The 14,308-nt window shown below is 40.8% G+C and overlaps 1 protein-coding gene across 5 annotated transcripts in view; it reads right to left on the bottom strand.

Annotated features, from left to right (window-relative positions):
* THRAP3 (thyroid hormone receptor associated protein 3) overlaps positions 1 to 14,266 on the bottom strand; it is a 35,296-nt gene extending 21,030 nt beyond the window's left edge. For 2 of the 5 annotated variants that reach the window (XM_064525244.1, XM_064525248.1), the window contains exons 1-3: positions 14,167 to 14,266; positions 8,781 to 8,846; positions 4,356 to 4,440 (exon numbers count right to left, since the gene is read on the bottom strand). The gene's annotated coding sequence lies outside the window, so the exon portion shown is untranslated. Of the gene's footprint in view, positions 1 to 1,796; positions 2,003 to 4,355; positions 4,441 to 5,132; positions 5,296 to 8,780; positions 8,847 to 14,166 lie in introns of those variants that run through there. The other 3 variants (XM_064525247.1, XM_064525245.1, XM_026103695.2) reach the window with 3 other exon arrangements.
* Between the last annotated feature and the right edge of the window lie 42 nt (positions 14,267 to 14,308).

Raw genomic sequence — 14,308 nt, 5'->3', positions numbered from 1 at the left:
AACTACTGTCAGAGTGCTTTCAGGAAGAGCACAATGCCAGTCACAGGAGCAATTGCTGGCAAAGTGGGTCATTCTTCATGAATATTGATATTCTCCAGAGATGGGAAGTCAGCTCTTATTTTAAAAATCATGTTATATGCTCCAGTTCTTCCTTTTCACTATCCTGAAGATGCTATATCAAGACAACTTAAGTATTTTAATACAGTCCATACTAGAAAGTACGCGTGTGTGTGTGGGGGGGGAATGTTTCCTGTTCTATTATCTATTTATTTAAAAATAAATAGCACCAGGGATTAAAAAAGAAAAAGGAAAAAAAAAAAAAAAATCAACAAGCACTACCATAGCAGAAGAAATGTTCCTATGGATGGCCACTTTTCAGGGAAAGAACATGTGGAAAGATATTTTACAAATATTTTCTTTTAATTTTTAACTAAACACATCTGTTGAAACATCAACATTTCCAAAATCCATTAGCCAAAAGCAATCAAAACTTTAGCACGGTAAAGCAAAAACATGGAAAAGAGTCATAAGAAGCAAATAGTAATGGGAACAATTAATTGGTAGGAATATTCACAATAATGGTAGAAGGAACATGATCTAAACTGCATCTCAGAACCAGAGAACCACTCTCAACCAAATCCTGGAGGGCTCTGATATAACGAAGCCAGCAAAAAGCTACGTTCCGTAAAGCGATTACAAAAATATCTGATAAACTCTGCAATTTCAGTATAGCTTTCTATTAAATGTCAATCCTGCAGCTCAAGAACAAACTACAATTCAACATGTCGCCATTTATAAGTTATCTTTAGGCATGCTAAACTCTATAGTGGTTAAATATTTTATTAGAAGAATACCATTAAAACTTAGGGTTTTCACAACGGCTCTTCTCTGCTCTTTTTGAAATACTAAATCACTTTCCAAGAAAAAGAACGAGATTAGAGCTAATCTGATAGAGCACAGTAAAAGTGGCTTACACCTCAGGTATCACAATTACAGCCATGTTGCACTACACACAGAGCTAAATACTGTCCAAAGGAAGAGTTTCAACAACATTATCTTCTGCTTACTGCAGAATCCATTTTTGTTAGAGACATCCCCTAAATACCCACAGTAAACAGCAGCGTTTAGCTGTGCAACTACTGAAATGCTGGGGGGAAACAACTACTCCTCTCAATCTTGGGCTAGCTTGAAGACTATCTTCAGAATACAGAGATGGTATGTCCTGAAACATGACTTTAAGGTTGAACCCCTTTCATGAGCAGGGTCAAAAAGTCTCGAGAAGGCTCCAGAACAGATCTTAACAGAAGTATTATTTGCTTCAAGCCATTTAAGAATCTTCAGGATTTTACTTTGATCCAGAGCACTTAGAAGCCAAACATTAGTTTGGTATGTGTGCCAAGAGCTCTCAAGCCTTAGAAGTTATTCTTAATCTTTGCCAATATTTTTAAAGTGGATTCATTTCTAACATGTGAGGTAACTCCTACTAGAATAGAAACCAAATTTCTATGCTCCATCGGCACTCAAAAGGTTAAATAAACTAAATATTGGAGTCATTTCAGTTCCCTTATGTTAACTGCAGTTGTAAACTTCTCGCAGCATCCATTTAGTCCTTCTAAGAATTAATGATTTACTTGCCGAGATAAAACATGCTCAGCTGTTCAACAACAACAAAAAAATGTTCTGAAGGAATCTATTCTGCTAAAACTTCCTGAAGATTATTCTGATTTTAAAGAAAGAGATACTTCTAAATGAAACTGAAAGATGAACTGTGAAAGCAGCTGTGGCTGCTCACTTACCTTACTATTTCGATTTCTCCACTGAACACGACGCTACGCCCCCGATGCACACACATGCATACAGCCTCACACAGCTCATAGCGGGAAGCTGCTTTGCGAAGCATTACAAGGCAAAGTGTGTCTGGTCCTAGGAGAGGGGACTATGGTAGAGGAATTTACACAGTGCTATGGAGACTCCCCATGAGCTGTCTGCCAGCCAGAGGTCTCCTTTCCTTCCTGCTCACAGCTACAAAATTGCCTTCTCGTGACACTATGACTCCACCTCTACCTTTAAAGGGACACGATTGTTCCCTGCCACAAGACAGGTCTCATCTCCCATCAGAAAAAAAGCAGGGATTGCATACATCTGGTGGATACGTGCTCCTGGAACCATTTCCAAGTATTTTTTGAAACTGTTCTTCCCAGTCAGTCTCTTCTGAAGGCCTGGTTATAAGCTGTCCAGCAGATCTTCCCAAGCAGAATAGTCTAACGTCTAAAAATATCAGAACTGATCTGAGTATGGTGAATTTAAATCTCTGGTAAAGTATTATTATACTGTTGGAAAACAGACACTTCACAGCCTCTTCTTCGGTCTTAAAACTACAGCACACACGTGATAACTCAACAAGCACTGCACCTGAAGAAACAGCAATTTATATTCCAAATTAGTTGGCTAAATTCACCCATACCACATATTAAATATTAGTTGTTTTCCACAAGCCAGATCTGAAATCACTGAAGTCAGTCATCAAATGAAAATATTCAGTATAAATAGAAACCAGGCTTTTATATATTTATAACAGGACCCACACTTTATATATTTATAACAGGACCCACACTGTGAATTGCAGGCCACTCAGTTAATCTACCAAGGGAAGACAAAGGCCAAAGTCAACCCTTTGATATTTAACAGTAACTTTTGAGGACCGTTTTCTCTATAGAGCCATTTCTACTTCTTTAAGAACTGGCCCCAAAATTAACAGAGATGTCTCAGATTGTAGATATTCCTGTTGATGTGCAGTTTGACTACTTACTACCTTAGCAACAAGGACAGTATATAAAGTTCCCATAGCACCAATACAATATCTAGAAGGGCTAAACAATAAAAGGAATCAATGTCATGACAGAAGTTACAAATGATTTTTTTTAGAAGAATATTATTAAGCCACATCAATTCTGGGACCCTGTTTGTAGTGTGGATCTTCAAATGAGTCTTACTGACAAATGAGGAGGTTGAGATATAAAGTTTATGGAGAACCAGCAGCCTGGAAAGCCTTCACTGTATAAGTCACTGTTTTCTAAAATCTGGGGATTGTTTCAAGGTTCAAATGTTGCCTTCTCTGCTTTTAAATCCTCTCACTGCAATCCACCATACCAATCAAAGTTGAAAAAAGGAAGAGAGAAAGCTTCTACTAAGTCAGTACAATGGACTTTGCTCAGAAGACAGACTTTTGTCATGAAACAGTCAGGGAAGTTAATGTTTTACAAGTTTTAAGTCTTCTGACAGAACTCAAAAAACAGCTTAAGTTTGTTCCACAGCAATGAAATTTTCTTTACACTGAAAATGTTACCAAAAACAAACAAAAAAAAAATCAAGAAAACTGCAAACCACTCTAGTTCAGACAATACCTTTCACATTCATTCTTTCCTCTACCTTTTGGGCATACAGGTGAAGCATCTTACTCTCCTTTCTTGCCAAATAATACTCCTCTGAATGTACAACCATGCTGCTTTTGTTGCAAAATACACTGTGCAGCTTGGCACAATCTATATGCTGATTTATTATTTTCAATCCAGAAGGCAGGCAATGCTTGATAGAAATAGTAACACCTTTAAGAAAAATCTTTCTGTGGATCTAGATTTTTTTTTCCCCCTCTCATTAATGGAAGTTGAATAAGCATGTATTTCCCATGTGGTTGATTCTAACCCAATTTTCTTATGGAGTTTCCAGTGATTTTTCCATCGTCAGAAGTTTACCACTGCTATACACTCCCATTTGCTACTAGGGCTTCAGAATTATTAAATATTCAGAATATGATGTTCATTTAGTTAATGAGAACTTTTCAAATAGCCACTGATTCAAATCAGTTTTTAGATATGAAGCTTTAGCAAAACAATAGTTCCTAAATGGAAATTTTTTAAACAGTTTAGATCACTGTGACAATTAGTTATCTGGCCAGTTAAGGCATATAGGGGGGAAAGCATGCTTTCCAAGCAAACACAAACAGGTTTTAAATACAAAAATCATGTTCAGAAAAAAGTAGGTTTTGTTCTTTCTGGTCATTCAAGATTATTTCCCTGGGTTGTCCCATTTTACCCTTGTATTTACCAGCTACCTGAAAAAACAAACTACAATATTCCCAGATGTAATGCTGTTCTTTTTTCTTCAAAATCTGCTTAAGTAAAACATGACATGTAGACTTCTTTGTGCAGCAACATGAACAATGAAAAAAGAATTTAACTGACATAGTTTAACTTGTAGTATACCCACAATAGAGGTAAAATAAGAAGGTATATTCCAAATCCCAAGACAGGTAGTTTTACCACCTTTGCAGATTTTATTTTCTGTTGTGCACCTACCTGCCTACCAGATTCACACCTTGCACCCTTCAACAGTCAGGATTCACTATCTCAGCTTTTCCAATTATGAAATCAGGAAACAAACCTGAAATGAGAAGAAAATGCATTGAAGAAACCTTGTATTTACATTCTTTTACTTATTATTATCAGTGATCAAAAGGAGTCAATGCAGGACTGTGCCCAAAACATTCATCGTGCATCTTTGGCAACAAACACGGTCTTCCGAAATGCTTAAGTTCACTTCCCACTTCACCATGAATTCCACTTCCATTTACTTTTATGGAGAACATTGTTTCTAGAATGGTTATTCAATCTTTCCAAATTCTATGTCTGTTTATCTCTTTCTTCTTCCACCTCCCTCTCCCTCTACATAAACAAAAAGCACCTTCAAAAGGTGCTAGTAGTCCACTGAGCTGCCAAAATTTTGACAGGTCAAGAATTCTACTTCAGTGTCCTCCATCTCTAGAAGGGTGCAAGTTTTAAGAAAACAATAGTAAACAGATCCTCAAAAATGACTCCATATTATTAATCCCCTGATCTAACAGCAGTATACATTCATAAAATGAATTTGTTTATAGCTATTCATCGCTTGCTCTGTTTACTTCACTGAATAAAAGGTTTCAAAGGTTATTTGAAGATTGTACTTACTATGGAATGGTAATTAAGTTCTAACCTCACCTAAGACGGTGGGAAGACTGTATTCCAGGGTTTAATGTTTTCTAAATCATGCTTAACAACTTAAAACAGAAAACAAACAAACAAACAAAAAATACCCACCTTTTAAATATTTTTGACATTGTCTTCTTATTTGATTAACAGCAAGAACTGTTAGCCTTTTTCCAGATATGGAAAGGAAGGCAGGGACGTGCTCAAAGCTTTCTACTGAAGCACAAATTGTAGCCCAGGCGTTTCATATTCCAGAACATCGTAGAGAACATTTCTATATGCCAAGACATAGGTCAAATGAAGAACACTTCTAATTTTCACATTGCTTTTTCCCTGGAATTTGTTTCCTACTTCCAGTTGGCCAGTGCTACCTTATTTACTGTCTTTTTCCATCCTCCATTCCTTTTCTGAAGTCTTTCAAGCATACTCATTATTATTTCAGACCATTTACAGATGTTAAAGCAGAAGAGAACCTCCACCACAGCCCTGTACAGACAAGCTATGTAACAAATCATTTTCAGCTGAAATCACTCCATCTCAAGTATGCCACTGAGGATTGCTCCACCACATATCACCACAGTCTGCCAGCTGGGAGAGAAAACACAGCAGATATGTCCCCAGCAAAAGCAGCGTTTCATTTGTCTTCCAATCTGTCTATAACACACTGAGCATAAACACTAAGAACATTCAGTAACAAGTGAAACAACTTATGTACATACCTTAGTAATGTGCACATTGCTGCGAAACTTGCTAATATTTTGTAAATATTGCCTAAAATATTTTGTAAAGCCTTTTGTAGAAAGTTGTGTACAGCTGTGGTAGGTAAACAACATTTTACTTTCTCCTTTCTGGCCAGCATTTAATGAAACAGTTAGTTTATTTTGTAGTAAGAAACAAAGCAAACAAGATAGTAGCTTGTTACAGAAAACTTTCCCGCTTGGGTTCCTTGTCATCAATTTAGTGTTCACTAACACATAATCCGTTTGGGAAGAAACAGTTAAACTGTTGCTTTATTTGCCCACAATAGCCTTCATTATCATTGAACAAAATAATTAACTCCCCTTCAGTCAAGACTACAACTCATCCCGAAGTCCAAAAATGGAACAATATTATTTAATTCTAAACAAAATCCTACAAAACATCCTACAAAATGTGTTTTGTCTAATTAGGCAACAGTAACTGTATAAAGCAGAACAGTGACTAAGAACTATCAGCATATTTTAAATGCATTTCAGCATGGCTTCATTTTCAACTTAACAATCTACCTACAGAATAAGAGTTGCAATGTGACTTATGCCAAATTGCTACAAGGAACACAAAATACCTATAAGAACAAATTGCTTAAATAAGTCAAACATGAGCTACTGGGCTCATATAAACACAGACATGCAGAACTGTAATAAACTCGGTCCTCAATGATTCCTCTTATGCCCAGGCTCAATATTTAGTAAAAGCAGCCTAACTCTTCTGTCACTTTACAGCAATCTTTGTGTAGTAGCTGTGTATCTGGCAAAGAATGAGAACAGTTATTCTTTTCTTTTCTATCCCAAGTGCTCAAACAGGATATTTTTCATACCTTGCACTAACTCCCTGAAAGGATCTGCAGTCCAGGCAGCACCTGCCACTTGCACCTGTCAAGCCTGCTGTGGGGACAGCAGCGAAGAGCGGCTCACACAGACACACAGCTGCAGGGCACCCTGAAACGCATCTCCCCCACAACACAAGCATGCTTAACGAGAGGACACTCGACACCTGCTCTTCCCTTGCAGTTCCCAGCCCTAATTATGAAAATTTCCCTGGACTTTAGAAAACCGTTCCAGCAGCAGCAACAGGGCTGAAGTCCTACTTCTGACAGAGGGTCTTAACCTGGCACTCCATTCCAACAGACCGAAGCAACCAATGTTCCCCTTCCTCCATGGAAATTACAATAGTACCTGATCTTGTCAGTGTTTTACCACTGAATCCAAACTACTTTCGTCTCAGTGATCATAAAATGAAAGCTGAGCTTAAAAAAAAAAAAAGTTTCCATCTCAATGTAAGGAGACAGATCAGTCACTTCTATCAAGGAGCAAATCAAAGAAATGACCACAGCACTGTGACTATCATGAATACGTCCATTATGTTAGAAGGTGAAAATAATATTCCTGTATCAGTAAGTTTGACAACTGTCAATACAGTGAAATGAAACCAACTAAAGCTGTTGTCTTAAAAGAGTGGTCCGAAAGCATGACAGATTAAACCAGCTATGTAAAACCAATCAGCCAGCAAGCTTCACCCTGCAGCAGTACAAGATGTTGCTGTGAACTCACTTGAAGTGCAAAAAAAACTAAAAAAAAGTTGCTGCAATCTACATGTTAGAGCACACTGAAAGTGCCAATGGTAATATACCGAAAGCACATGCTGGCTTTGGTATTTCAGAAATCAAAGTCTAATAATCTCACTTTCTGCTTGATTCTTCCTTTTCAAACTAAGCTTTGGTCTTGCACCAGAAAGTAAGTATGCCCTTGATATCAACAGAACAGTTAATGGGAAGAAAAAAGAACCACCTGCACAGGTCCCACTGTCACCCTGGTGGACTAGAAATTAAAACTAGTAATAGCCTCCGCACAGCGCAGCCCTACTACTTTCAGCAGTTGTCAGAGATGAACTGAACCCTTGTCAAAACTGTTGGAGGTCCATGAATCCTCCTGCCTGTAGTTTCAGATCCCCCAAAAAAGCAAGAAACAGTCCAGAAGAGATCCCCTTACTTTACATAAGAAAACTATTCACCGATCAGACAAAAAGAATCCAGATTCATGCATAATTGAAGTTATTGTTCTATTCCCCATGCAGCAACGGAAGAATAAACTGTGACCTCCAGTGAAGTTTTCAACTCCCACAGGTCACTGGAGTCTGGAAATCAGCAGACTCCATACACTAACATTTACTTCATTAAAATGACCACAACGCTTTTACAAAAATGTGGAAGTCATGCTTCCAAAAGCATGAAAGAAGCACCAAGTGATGCTAAAAACAATTCAATGTTGGGCCCTTTGGGATATTTTCCAAAGCATACAGCACAGTTACAGCCAAAATTGAATCTGTCCTGAAGGGTTAAGACTCTTCACACATTTAACCTATGAAAACATGGACTCCAGCAACTTTTATTTATAAGCTACAAAAACCAAAACCATTCATATGTTTATTCTCACACCAGCATTTGACTCATCTGAACCTTAACTTTAATCCCATCACCTCAGGAGAAAAAAAAAAAAAAAAAGCAAAGGATTTCCATGACTTGGTATTACACTAACAAAGTTCTTTTGAAAAAGATCATGGAGTCATTTTAAGTATGAGCCATTAGAATAGGTTGTTCCTACATTTTGCTTGGAGACCAAAACAGAGGTTAATGCTCAACCATAAAAATTCTGTACACGTATAACAGACATTTTACATTTCCCATCCTTCCTAGGAAGGACATGATATTACCACTCCGATGTAGCAGTGATTTTAACATGACATTCTCTCCCTATCTCAAGTAACCAGAAATATTGGACTTCTGTTTAAACTGCCCACTTAAGATTTTCCATATTTCTGCTTCTTGAGGAAGAGAGTGAGAAAACAGAAGGTAACTATGTACAGAAATGGTTCTTCCAGTCTTGCCTTTAAGGATATACCGGTGATTAGATACACCCCTTATTGGCATTTTTGTAGCACATATGGCTTGCAAGCTTACCATGCTCACTTGCACAGACAGCTTTCAGACCTGTGTTTACATACCTTATGTAAGCCTCTTATCGATTATGTTTCTGAATACTGCTTTATCAAAAGTAGTTGAACTCTCACCTAAATGGAAAAGGGGAAAAAAAAATCAAATTTAAACCAATCAAGATACTGACAAATGCTCGCATTTCACAAGCGTAAGAAAAGATTCTGATGTTAGCCATTCATCCCAACGGCGTTTCCCAAATTCTTTCCCAGTAAAAAAGGTGTCCTGAAAATATTTAATCAGAATAGTAGTTCATATACAGATCTCTAATTCAGGAAAATGATCTCATCCATAACCCTAGAGGAGCAATTAGGTACAATAATTTAGGGGGAAAAAGCACAGAAACACAGGGCCAAAAGTAATTTTGCAAAAAAGTTTCATTCCTATAAGAATACAAAAGGGGAGAAACACACTAAATATTTTCCTATGTGGTTGGAAGGGCACTGACAGAAAACTGTTCCTTGGGTGGGAAAACATGTGAACAAAATTACTGTTTTAAAAATGAGAAACAGGGAGAAACTGCACTCAAATTTGTTTAATTACTCTTTCCTTTGTCCTGACTTAAAGCACCTGAACCTGTGATTCTTCAGGTTCTGAGTTCTTCACAGCCATCACTGCCTCTCTGTACAGCGCTGCAGATGGGAAGAGGCAAGTCCAGGCAGCATCCAAACGAGAATAGTGTCAGCCAGTGCCAGGAAAAAACTACGACCTGCTATCCCACCAAGAAAAGCAGCAAACTCTCATAGGCATCCGCCTGCGCCGTTACAATGCAATTCTTCTAATCTTTCAGAAATGGTGAATGGGTTGCATTTTAGAGGTGGAGAAAGACTGACCACCACTGGAGAAAAATAAAACTAATCTTGTCTTTGCAGATTAGAACATTGTCCCTTTCCACAACAGCACTATAAAATTAAGAGTTAAGTTTTACATATCACACTGGTTCAATATAAAATACCAGTTGCTTCTTGTAAGTAAATATTTTATCAGGATAGCCACTCTAGCTCTGTGCCATTCTCAAACGTAGAAAACACTGACCCCAGAAATCATCATTTTTGCATCATGCAACACCATCCTGGTACAAGAATGACATTTTTCACTAAACACAAGGTCAGAACACTAAGTTATTTGCTATGCCATCCTGCATTCACTTCCACATTTGAGAATGTGTTGCTTTTTCTGAATCTGCCTATGTCTAAAGCAATGTAAAAACCAGCAAAATACTACTAAAAAAAGCAAGTTTTGCTTCCTCAGGGCCACTAGCATACTTGGCCCACAGTGACCCAGCACTCCGGTGTCCTCGCAGTTGGACTGGATGTCATTTCTATGTGCCATTGTTTTCTATGGATGCGACAGCTTCCGGTTACCATGGAGTGAAACAACGCAAACACAATTCGCAGCTGGCATGAAACGTAATCCCATGATTTTACTATTCATAGTTCTGACACGATAAAGCTAAATTAAGCAGGAACTTTCTCAAACCTAATAACAGTGATTACCTTCATCATCTAGCCTCTGCTCATGCTATTATTTCACTGCAAAGAGGGGAAGAACATTTTCCTACATGATAACAGACACTCAATAGTTACAAGTCCAGCTTGTTATCCAGAAACAAAATGGCACCTACTTTTTCTCAGTCACCACTTGAGAGTGATTCCAGCAGTCACAGAACAGGTCAAGATGAGCTCCTGCGCTAAATGTAATGTGTTCTCATTCAGGAGCCCATTATCAAAACTCACAGACCAGTTTTTAAAACACGCTCGAGCTCACCGAGGAGTGAATCTTTGTTGAATGAAAATCTATCAATACAGGAATCCAACATAGGGGGCAGTTCAAAGCACAGGTTGGAAATACACTAAGCACCAGGTAAGCCAGCACAACTGTAATGTCTACCTTTAGCTGTTTACCCAGCCCTGCATGGATTATCTTGCACAAGCTCCCCAGGGAGCCAGAACAGCTTTTGAAATTAACACCGTTACTCCCTCACTCGATGCCCACGGACTACACTGCCCACGGACTACACCATGCGGCTAAACAAACAGCAGGAATTCTGCCACTCAGAGCAACTCTCTATACTGCCATAATTCAGAAGAAACCATAGGACCCAAAGAACATATGTTATACTGGCACACCAAGCTATTAAACACACCTCAGTACATGTAAACTTTTCCAGATATGGAGAAAAGTTAAAGGGTTGCACCGCTGCTTAAACAATTAACGCGTTCTGACAAGCCAAACTGTCATTTTGCAACAAGACAAGGCCAAGGGAGCTTAAAAAAACCCAAAAAACCAAAAAACCAAGCTTCTGGCAAAACTCCACTATTCTTTTAGGGAGCGAATGGTACATCTACAAAGGGAACACCACAGCTTTATAACCAGAAGTATCCTCAGGCTCAAGAGAAAAATTTCTTTTGTAGTAAGCTTATCTAGATCAGACTCTGGTGGGAGCAGGTAAAAAATTCTGCTGACCTGCATGGATTGGCACCTATTTAATACATTGGTGTTTTATACAATTATTGTTTTTGTTTTCTAGTAGTACGAACCATGCTGAGAGGTATTTACTAGCTTTTCCAAAGTACGCCAGTTTCAAACACAACTGGTGAACTCACACACCACAGACCTGGCTTACCCTGAATTACTGATTATTTTCTTAAAAGAGTTTACAAAGCTTCTTGACTTAAATAAGCTGGAGAAACCAGCAGACAGCTAAATGGTATTATCACAACACTAATAATAGAACATACAATTAATTTATAATTTACCTAACAAAACTTTGCGTTAGTCTAAATGGTGTTAGAAGTTAAGAGGTTGATGTCATATGCACATGACTGCCTTCTGAAATCTCAGCATACCTAAAATAGCAGCATACAGCTTATGAAGGCACTTACGGAAATCTCTTTCTGGACAGTGCTTATTGAAGCACTAAAGAGCAGTATAGACTACTTTTTCACTGCTACGGAGCTCTCAAAGGAACACAATTAACAAGAAAAGCAAATAGCAGAAGACTCCACAGCATAACTCAGCAGAACGACAGGCACAACTTCTATAAACAAGGAACTACAAACGAAATGTAGGCACAGGGCTCATCAGAGCACACACCTGCCACTGTCAACACACAGCCAGCTACCGACATACTATACAGTATGTCATACTATACAGTAGTCAGATTTACCACTGCTCTAATGCATCTAAAGCAAGCACCTTAGAAAGATACAAGGTGGATCATGACATAGATGCCTCCTTGCACGGCCAGTTTTCTTCAGTGTAAACTGGCAGGTAAATGCATGTATAAGGTTTCACCCTTTTCTTCCCTCACAGCTACGATTGCACCTTTAGAACAGCAGTTATCAACACCAATCTGCTCATGACGGTTTCTCAGCCTGCTCTGTTTTCAAAGGAAGCGTATAGCCAGGGCTGCTGGAAACGGGAGGCAGAAAGTCAATGCAAAAGGATGCAGAAACACAGGCATTCAAGTTAACACGTGACCAGGCCTCTGGCATCCTTGTTGTGGATTGTATGCTGCATTGTACTTTCCTCCTTATCTCAGGCAGAAACCCAAACTTAAAGAGAACTACATAATACCACAGCTATCAGTTTAGATGCTAGAACTCCATAATTCTCCTTGCACTCAGAGTCTTATAATTTACAGATCACATGTTCTCAGTCTTACGAAGCACAGATTTTGCAAATTTTGAAAATACATTTCAGGACACTAAAGCTTATCAATATTATTTAACCACTGGAGTCTTGCCTTGGAAGCAGAAATGTCACAAGTACATGCATTTCAGACAGTTTTCTAGAGTAACTGCCTTATATAGTCCAACAACAGAGACGCAGATAAAATAACAATGCAATTCATGAAGTCAGCCACTTCCTCAGCTCTTTGCTAAGGCATCAGCAAAGTACCCCAGCAAGTATACAGAAGAACTAGTGAATTCTTCAGGAGAAAGCATTGTCATATCTACATACTTATGTTTTTCTATCTCTAGAATAGATTCCTTTAAAGGCAATCCAAAAGCCTAAGCTTCCAAACCCAAACGCTGAAAAACACATCTTTTTCATGGAGGGAAAACTAAGTTATGTAATGCAAAACTACAGAAAAGATCTCTTCTTTTAGCAAGATCAACTGTGACCACACAAAAGACACACTAAAAGCACACCTAAGACTCCATATTAGACTTATCATAAAGATTAACTACTTGACTTTGCCACTAGAAGAAAGGAACACCGCAAGAGACCTTTGCAGAAAAATAATTTGGTCATTTAACTGAGCATCCTGAAAACATCCCTTTGTTGTTGTGACCCAGTGGTCTCTCACACATGCACTGTGCTGACACTGGCAAAGAAGCAGTAAACAAAGCAAGGTAAAGGTCTTTCTCCTTCCACTTATTCATCAGTTACAGCACTACACTATACCATTTCTCAAATTGTTTCATTTGTTGTCCATGATGCCCTTCCCCCAGCAAAAAATGTTTTCATAAAACACATGGTAAGCCCCGAGATAAGGACAGTGACCAAAGCTCTCGTAGAAACTTTTAAAATATATTTAGAAAAACCACAAGCACATTAAACTCAGCCTCGGGTTGGCAAAACAAGGCCTCACCAACAGAGCAAAAAAGAAAACTGGGAACTCACACGTGCCTCTACACCATCGAGGAACTAACTTTAGCTGCATCACCCAAAAGTCTACCAAAACTTCACTTTTAAATAACAGGCTGCAGAACGGGGAAAGCAAGCGAACAAACCCCTCCTGCTGCACCGACTGTGAAGCGCGTGGCCCCGAGCGCCGCGGCGGGAACCCTGCGGTGAGCCGCGCCCGCCGCGGCTCCAGGCCGTGAAACCCGCGCACGCGGCCGCTCCTCCCAGCCCGGAAGGGCCCTGCGCGCCAGCCCGCCCTCGGCCCCCGCGGCCGCCTCCCTTCCGAGCAGCGCCCGTTTCGCGGCGCGGAAACCCCAGAGACAGGCCGGGAAGCACCGGGCAGGGCCGAGGAGCGGGCGGGGGGCAGGCGGGGTAGGAAGTTCCAGGCACGGGCCGCGGCCCGGGTAAGCTCCGGCGCAGGGGCCTGGGGAGGCGGGGAGCTCCGGGCGCGGCGGCCTGGGGCGGAGCGTCTGCGGGGCCGGCTCGAAGGCGCCGCGGGAGCTCGAGGAAGCGGCGCGGCCCGGGGGCGCCCTCGCCCCGCCGCGCTGCAGCCGCGCCCGGCACGTGGCGGCCGGCGGGGGGGGGAAGGGAGGGAAGGCCGCGCTCAGGCCCGGGGAGCGAGGGCCGGCCGCGGAGGGCGGCTCAGCGCGGCGCGGCTCCGCTCGGACCGATCGGCCGCCACGGGGGGTGCAGGGGGCGGGGGGAGAGGCGCGGGGGGGGGGGGGGGGGGAGGCCGCGCCACGCGGGCCCACTCGCACTCACCGGACACCTCTCCGCCCGCGGCCTCCTCAGCAGCCAGGCGCCTCCACCTCCTCCTCCTTCCGCGCACTTCCGGTTCCCGCCCGCCCGCCTGGTCACCCGCGGGGGCTGCCGGGAAGCGTAGTTTTCCGGCGCGGCTGCCCTT

This window comes from Dromaius novaehollandiae, chromosome 23 (assembly GCF_036370855.1).
Source record: "Dromaius novaehollandiae isolate bDroNov1 chromosome 23, bDroNov1.hap1, whole genome shotgun sequence".
In the NCBI taxonomy this organism is placed as follows: Eukaryota; Metazoa; Chordata; class Aves; order Casuariiformes; family Dromaiidae; genus Dromaius; species Dromaius novaehollandiae.
Note: the sequence above shows the minus strand (reverse complement) of the source record. Positions and strands in the feature narration are given on the sequence as shown.